This window comes from Dama dama, chromosome 9 (assembly GCF_033118175.1).
Source record: "Dama dama isolate Ldn47 chromosome 9, ASM3311817v1, whole genome shotgun sequence".
Lineage (NCBI taxonomy): Eukaryota > Metazoa > Chordata > Mammalia > Artiodactyla > Cervidae > Dama > Dama dama.
In genome coordinates this window covers 50,047,449-50,056,379 of record NC_083689.1, presented here as the reverse complement: position 1 = coordinate 50,056,379, position 8,931 = coordinate 50,047,449, and the positions used below count along the sequence as shown (strand labels likewise).

The 8,931-nt window shown below is 45.0% G+C and overlaps 1 pseudogene; it reads left to right on the top strand.

Moving 5' to 3' along the window:
- Nucleotides 1–7,334: 7,334 nt before the first annotated feature.
- Nucleotides 7,335–7,838, top strand: LOC133061403 (large ribosomal subunit protein uL23-like; annotated as a pseudogene).
- The last annotated feature ends 1,093 nt before the right edge of the window (nt 7,839–8,931 follow it).

The following is an 8,931-nucleotide window of genomic DNA, read 5'->3' as shown; positions in this document are numbered from 1 at the left end:
GTTCAGGACACAAACCCTACTTTATAGGACTAAAGGCATTTGGGAGCAAGCTCTCCTGGAATGTGAGTGAATAAAGCCAACACAAAGAGAAAAACAGAGTGGGGAAACCAACAGAGACAATCCTGCCAATGCTGAGGCCTGGAGGCCAGTTCAAACCCCAAAAGTCAGTTTTGGTGGGCCACACATTGCCTTTCTGACTTTAGCAAATTTGCAGAGTGCCTCTGTGACTTTCAACTCAAACAGCAGCCCTGGACAACGCAGAGTGTTCAGTGATTTTAAGACTAAAGCTGAGGCTTCCATCCTCAAGAGAGCCATTCCCTTCCTCCCAGTCCCAGGGCCAGGGCCATCGCACTACTGCACAAGTTCAAACATACATCGGGGGCTGAACAAGCAACACTGTAGACAAAGTACAGTAGAAGTCACCTGTCTCCCTGAAAAACAGCATAAGAGCATGAAGGATCATCCCCAGAGAAGGATGAGACCCTGGTGTGATATCATTATCAAGATATCAGATGATATCTTCTCAAAATGGCTCAAAATGGAACTGATGCATTCCACCTTTCTCCACCCAGCTCAAAGCACCTTTGTGCGTTTAGAGGAATCTGTGTGATGTGGTCCTAGCCTGCCTGCTGCTTCAATCTCATGCCATCTATTCCCCGCTCCCACTCTGCACTCCTTAGCCATTCTGGACTTTTCCCTGTTTCTTTAGGAAGCCACATTTCATTCATTCTGCCTCAGGGCCTTTGTACTAGCTATCTCCTCCCCTGTAATGCTCCTTCCTCTCTCTCACTTTTTTTTGTCCTTACATCTTACTTGAAAGGCGATAGGTCTTCTTGGACCCCAATTATTCTCTATCATCCTATTTTCATCCCTTTAATAACTGTTGTTTTGTTGGTTGTTTATTGTCTGTTTCCCCATTGTGTTTAAACTCTTTGTGGGTGGGAATCTTATTTGTCTTATTCACTATGCTATCCTTAGTATCTAAAAGAATATCCAGCACATGAAAGTGAAAGTTGCTCAGTCATATTTGACTCTTTGCAACCCCCTGGACTATAGAGTCCATGGAATTCTCCAGGCCAGAATACTGGAGTGGGTAGCCTTTCCCTTCTCCAGGATATCTTCCCAATTCAGGGATCAAACTCAGGTCTCCTGCATTGCAGGCGGATTCTTTACCAGCTGAGCCGCAAGGGAAGCCCAAGAATACTGGAGTGGGTAGCCTATCCCATCTCTAGCGGATCTTCCTGACCCAGAAATTGAGCCAGGGTCTCCTGCATTGCAGGCAGATTCTTCACCAACTGAGCTATCAGGGAAGCCCTATCTGGCACATAGTAGGTGCTTTAGAAATAATAATCCATCACATAAATCAAATGTACACAGGGTGCTCTGACTGACAGATACAGCTTGTCTTCTGGGGAATGTCATCCTCCCAGCTCCTCAGCTAAGTCTAGAGCTGACATTTATCTAGCTTAAAAGGTCACTACTGAGCGTGCCCTCTGCATAGGCTCTTTGCGAGGTGATAACTGGATGTGGCTCTTAACCTTCAGGAGTGCAGAGTGACAGGAGATATAGACACATAGACAAACACGAGTTGACGTGGGAAATGTTGTGCTCCCGCTGCGGAAACAAAGAGGAGAGCACCGTCTTCCTGCTGCACAAGACATTCAGGCAGTGACATCAAGGGACGCCATGGAGGAAGATCCTATGGAATGTGTATATTGCCCTCTCTTGCAACATCTCACAGATATGAACTGAAAAGCAGTTCTTTCACCCTTTCTCTCCCTAAAGTATGGAAATGTATATGGGCTTCCCTGGCAGCTCAGGCTGTAAAGAATCTGCCCACAATGTAGGAGACCAGGGTTCAATCCCTGGGTCAGGAAGATCCCCTGGAGAAGGGAATAGCAAGCCACTCCAGTATTCTTGCCCAGAGAATCCCACGGACAGAGGAACCTGGCGATCTACAGGGTTGCAGAGTTGGACACGAGTAAGTGACTAGCACACACACATATAATGGGTTGGCCAAAATGTTTGTTTGGGATCTTCCATAAGATGTGACAGAAAACCCCAAATGAACTTTTTGGCCAATCCAGTACATATGGCAGGAGTATCTAAGCAGTTTGTCCTGAAAGAAGGGAGAGCTGGAACACCATGTACTTGAAAGCGCTTGTGATCATCTATTCTGTTTGCATGTCAAGCACCAATTAGATTATTTATGCCTCTCAAGTGGATTTTGTGTTAACCTGAATATCTGGTTTTGGCAGTGTTTTATAATCTGCTAGATTCATTAATTGCGCCTGCTCTCCTGGCTTGGGGTAAGGAGATGTCACAGGAGGTAGCAGGGCCTTGTGCCTGTGGTGTACTCAGGAGGACAGCCAGCCCACAGTGTCCCCGCAGGGAGGACAGAGCCCAGGAGTCCCCGAGGTCCCAGGTCTCCATCCCCTTGCCCCAAGGGGGTTCACACTCAAGACTAACCTCATGAGACAGGAGGGTGCCACCCTACTCCTCACCATGGGTGCTGACTCACCTCTTCCCGTCAGACACGCACAGAGAATATGGGATTCCCAATACAAGTCAAAAATCCACCTGGAGCATAGGAGGCTCTGGGCCCAGTCCTGAGGTCTTTGCACACCCTAATGTCCCAGACGTGACTCACTCTTGCCTTAGACCCCTTGTCTAAACTTGGTCTAACTAAACGATCATGGCTCATTGTCAACATGAAGCATCATCCAACTCCTTATGCTTAAATTATGAATCAGTCATGAAAGGGCTTTTCACTTGGGGGAAAAAGAGCCTGAGACCCATTTTCTGCTATATTAAACACACACATACAAACAAGTTGGATGAGTCAAATAGACAAGACCTTTGCAAACTGCAAAGTCATACAATTTATGCACCATCTTTTCTTTAAAAAAAAAAAAAATCTAGCAACAAAGAGATGAGCTGGAGAGGCTGGAGCTGGGCAACCCTGGGGGGACACAGGACACTCCGGGCCCTGAGGGGCCAGGCTGGATCCTGGGAGGCATCTGTAGTTTCTGATTCTTTGGTCCCTAGAGGAGGTGAATCAGTCCAAGGTTAGCAGCTTCCTCCTTTCTACAGTGTTCCCACTGAATCCCAACAGTCTAAAATGATGATGAATGTTGGAGCTGGAGGCATGCTAGAAACTCTCAAGACCAATCCCCTCATTTGTAAACAAAGCAAGAGAGCTCCAGAAGGGAGCCCTGCCTCGTCCGAGGTCACGCAGCAAGTCCACGCTGGAGTCTGGAGCGAGAAGCCAGAGTCCCTGACTCCCAGCCCGTTGGGCTCCCAGTGTACCCATCATAATACACTGGCGATGTGAGTCACTGTCCATGTGTATCTGTCCTAGCGCCCTAATGGGACTCTGGGCTCCACATGCTGCTTACAGTACTTTAGTCTTTGGATCCCTGCTAAGTCCCTTAATTGGAAGTTTCTTTAGAATTATTGTTTTAAAACAATGCTTGGTTAATAGCCCCCCTACTGAGCCACTTCCAACTTCTCATGAAAATGAGATAACACTGAAAAAAGTAAAAAGCTCATTCTGCAAATTGGGATCAATATTCAACCAAATGCGAGGCAAGAAATTGGGGAGCCAGCCCCTAAAACCAGGAACATGAGGGCTAGCACAGTTCAAAACACCAAGATGCTGTCCAGAGTGCTCTCTGCCTCCAAGGGCACCCTCTCCTCATGCCCTGTGAACAGTGGATGTAGAGGAACTGGACTCCACAGTAGCCCAAGAAGGAGCCTTCACTGACAAGGCACTATGGCTCCAACCTATGGATAGCAGGGCCTAGAGGCAGGCGTGCCAGGACATAGTTCTCTCTACATGCGTCATTTCTTCAATGTGTCAGAGAGCTAGCTATACAGTGATATAGGAGAAGGAGGATTTCAGCTAACAGATGTTCAGTAAATAAAAACCTGCTGGCCACCAGGAACAAGGCCAGAAAATTGCGCCACAATCTATGACTCAACTACTGAGCAGGGCTTTTAACAGAAACCCCTGAAGACAGAGGCAGAAACAAGCATGAGCCCCCACAACGTCTCTACTGGAAATTAACAGAACTAGAAAGATGTTCCAACTGTTGGAGGATGAGTGGAAGGGGAAAAACAACAACAACTAGAAAGTAATCATGGAACATCTGAAATAAAAGCACTCAGGTTTGCAATGAAAAAGTTTTACATGCAATACTGAAAAAATAAAAATAAAAAACACCATCAACCAAAAAAACAGCCCTGTATTAGGTCCATAAGAAGCTGAGATGATACCATAGAAAAATTCATCAGTAGCACTGAAGAGGGCTTCCCTGGTGGCTCAGATGGTAAAGAATCTCCCTGCAATGCACGAGACCCGGGTTTGATCCCTGGATTGGGAAGATCCCCTGGAGAAAGGAATGGCAACCCACTCCAGTATTCTTGCCTGGAGAATTCCATGGACAGAGGAGCCTGGTGGGCTACAGTTCATGGGGTCACAAAGAGTCAGACACGACTGAGCAAATCACACACACACAAGCACAAAGGATGAGCATGACACCAGGAGAACACAGAGGAGGAGGGCAAAGTGGTGACAAAAATAGGAAGGAAAGGACAGATTCTTTTCTCACTCTCCTCTTTTTCTATCATGTCATACCCAAGAGGTACAGAACTTCTGAAGGAAGAAACACACACAGTTGGAACAAAAGCAATAATGAAAGACAACTTCAGTATGCACTTTGAAAGGGCTCACTGTAATGTAAGTAAAATTAAATTTAAATGGGGATGCATAGGAAAGACTTCACAGAACAGGCCTAAAGCTGCTATCCTTAGACGTCCAGCTGCTTACTGGGATCTGAGAACTTGGCTGGTAAATAGCTCGCTACACTGATATAAAACTTGACCTAAATGGTGCGTTCATGCTCAGTTACTAAGTTGTGTCTGACTCTCTGCAACCCCATGGACCACAGGCTGCCAGGCTCCTCTGTCTATGGAATTTTCCAGGCAAGAATACAGGAGCGTGCTGCCATTCCCTCCTCAAGGGGACCTTCTTGACCCAGGGATCAAACCCAAGTCTCTTGCATGTCCTGCATTGGTAGGTGGAATCTTTACCACTGCACTACTTGGGAAGCCTAAATGGTAAGTAAGAGTGACTCACTGTGCCTGAAGTGTTTTCACAAACACTGGTTTCAGCTGAACACCTGCTTTCCTGCTGGGAATCTCGACTTCCAATACATGCTAGGTAGAGTGCCTCTATGATCAGACACCAATAAAAAAGCTTGAGAACCAAGTCTCTAATAGGACTCCCTGGGCAGACACATCACACATGTTCCATTTTACTCGCTGTGGAAAAGTGAGTATAACTGTTTGCAACCCCATGGACTCTGAAATTCTCCAGGCCAGAATACTGGAGTGGGTAGCCATTCCCTTCTCCATGGGATCTTCCCAACCCAGGGATCAAACCCAGGTCTCCCACATTGCAGGCGGATTCTTTACCAGCTGAGCCAGAAGGGAAGCCCAAGAATACCGGAGTGGGTAGCCTATCCCTTCTCCAGAGGTTCTTCCTGACCCAGGAATTGAACCAGGGTCTCCTGCATTGTAGGTGGATTCTTTTCCAATTGAGCTATCAGGGAAGCCTTGATAATGGATGAAACTAGAGCCTATTATACAGAGTGAAGTTAAGTCAGAAAGAGAAAAACAAATATCATATATTAATGTATGTATATGTAATCTAGAAAGATGGTACTGATGAACCTATTCACAGAGCAGCAATGGAGACACAGACATGGAGAACAGACTTGTCAACACAGCAGGAGAAGGACAGGGTGGGACGAATGAAGAGAGCAGTGTGGAAACATATATACTACCATATGTAAAACAGACAGCCAAGAATTCGCTATATGACTCAGGGGGCTGTGACAACCTAGAAGGGTGAGATGGGAGATGAGGGTGAGATGGTGAGAGGGAGGGGACGTATGTATACCTGTGGCTGATTCATGTTGATGGATGGCAGAAACCAACACAATTGTAAAGCAATTATCCTTCAATTAAAAATAAATAAATTTAAAAAAGAATAACTTACTTGCACATTATAAGAACCAAGGGAAAAAAAACACAACTTCTTACATAGAATATAAAGACTTTTCCTTGAGCACTCTATATGCTGTAGCCTTCAGAGGGTTTTGAAGGAAGAATATTGGGCCCAGTAATTTTGTAGCCTTCAGAATAAAGGCAACAGACAGACATTCTTAGATATATAAGCACTCAGAATGACTTACCAGTGACCGAGATCATAAACTTGAAGGATGTGGGAATACGGAATTCTGGATATGCACTTCTTTTATGGATATTCCCAATTCAAGATCCAGTCGGATTGTTTTTTTGGAGAATTCTGCAACCTCAGGCTTAGGCCTTTGCTATTTCCCTCAGCTGTTTTTTCTGCTTCTGCCATGTTACTGAGACCAAGAAGTGAATTTTTCATGCCAAATCTTTCACCCCATAATTTAGGAGGAATCTTCTGTCACAGTTGATAGCCACTTAAATTACTAGGCACTACAGTTCTAATCTTAATGACTGCGAAACATATGGTACAGCAATATGTCTCACCTTGAAAAAGTCAGTGTATTGAGGGCTGCTGAGTAGGATTATGAACCACATCTGAACTCCATGGGAAACAATGAGGGGATCAATGAGTGATCACTGGGTTGGGGAAAAAACAGAGCAGGCAGTGTACATGGGTCACTCATTCACTTTCCCAACACACACTCAGGATATTGTGGTTTAAAAACCAATAAACAAAAAAATGTTAATTCTGTCCACAAAAGAACAGCTGCATAATTCAATAAAGAAGACCATCTACATATCATGAAGCTTGAAATTATCTTTCTATATTTAAAAAAATTCACAATGAGAAAAAAAAAAAGTACTCCAAAAAACAATGAGAAGAAAAAATTACTCCAGTTGAGTGACTTGGGTCACTGTGTACATGTGTGTGTGTGTGTTGGGTTTCCCAAGTGGCTCAGTGGTCAAGAATCTGCCTGCCAATGCAGGAGACACAAGAGACATGGGTTCATTCCCTGGGACAGGAAGATAGCCTGGAGAAGGAAACAGCAACTTAAGCCAGTATTCTTGCCTGTAAAATCCCATGGACAGAGGATCCTGGTGGGCTACAGTCCATGGGGTCACCAAGAGTTGGACCCAACTGAGTGACTGAACATATGTGTATGTTTTAATATACTGGGAATGTTAATAAACCATTCATTGTCTGTCATCAAGCCCCTATTTCAATAATTTTCCATTTGGACCTCTGTTCCTTCATTAACTATGCTTTAAAAAGCAACTATGGCCTTTTCATGAAGATGGCGCTGAAGGTGAAGAAGGAAGCCCCTGCCCCTCCTAAAGCTGAAGCCAAAGCAAAGGCTTTGAAGGCCAAGAAAGCAGTGTTGAAAGGCGTCCACAGCCACAAGAAAAAGAAGATCCGGATGTCACCCACCTTCCGGCGGCCCAAAACACTGCAGCTCAGGAGGCAGCCCAAATATCCTCGGAAGAGCGCCCCCAGGAGAAACAAACTTGACCACTATGCCATCATCAAATTCCCCCTCACCACCGAGTCAGCCATGAAGAAAATAGAAGACAACAACACACTGGTATTCATTGTGGATGTCAAGGCCAACAAGCACCAAATTAAACAGGCTGTGAAGAAGCTCTATGACATTGACGTGGCTAAGGTCAATAACTCTGATCAGGCCTGATGGAGAGAAGAAGGCATATGTTCGACTGGCTCCTGACTATGATGCTTTGGATGTTGCCAACAAAATTGGGATCATCTAAACTGAGTCCAGCTGGCTGATTCCAAATATAAAAGTTTTCACTGTGTAAAAAAAAAAAGCAACTATGTACTAGTATCTTGGCTATAAAAATGTAATGCATATTACAAAGTCATTGATGAAATCTACCAGAGAGTTAATCAAGGTTACCTCTGGAAGGTGGATTTTTGAGTGATTTTTAATTTTTTAAATGATTTATCCTGACTATTCCCTGTCTGCGCCCCTGCTCACCACCAGGGCCGTTCTCCACTTTTCTCTACCTTGCATAGTGACCCCAAATCTGTACTGTCTACAGGCCACTGTCTATTGCTTGGGCTCTCTTGCTTTCTGGCTGCTGGGTGGGTTTAGCCAATGGATGTGATTAGAAGAGATCAGAGGGAGGAAGGAAAGATGCCCGGGAAACGTAACATTGGAATAACACTGACACTCTGCCATGGCATTTCCCAGCAGCACAATGGATCACTCATGTACACATTTGCCACTCCTCTCTGTTTTTCGGATGTCCTTCCTCATGTATGTGAGTAAGTTACATCATCTCTAAGGGCTTCCCTGGTGGCTCAGATGGTAAAGAATCTGCCTGCCATGTGGGAGACCTGGGTTCAATCCCTGGGTTGGGAAGATTCCCTGGAAGAGGGCATGGCAACCCACTCCAGTATTCTTGCCTGGAGAATCCCATGGACAGAGGAGCCTGGTGGGCTACAGTCCACGGGGTGGCAGAGCGTTGGACATGACTGAGCGACTAAGCACAGCACAGACACCCTGTGTTTTGGATGTCCTTCTTCATGTATACGAGTAAGCTACATCACTTTGGAAGGTTTCACAGCTGGAAATTACCTTAAACTTGTTCACCCATAAGATTTCTATCCCTTCTCATGGGGAAGAACCTGAGAAGCTACCCAGCAGTCTGGACTGAGGACTGGATGCTGAGGTTGGGATGGCACTGCCTGAGTCTGAACTCTGTGACAGAACAGAGATTATATCTTAAATCTGAACACACAGATACTGAATGTGGTTCTATGAAAAGAAATGTTTAAAGTCACACAATGCTAGCTTTATAAATAATTATGAGTTAAATGAAGCAGTACTTTCTAATATTTGAAGAAAACATTTATGGATTCTACTA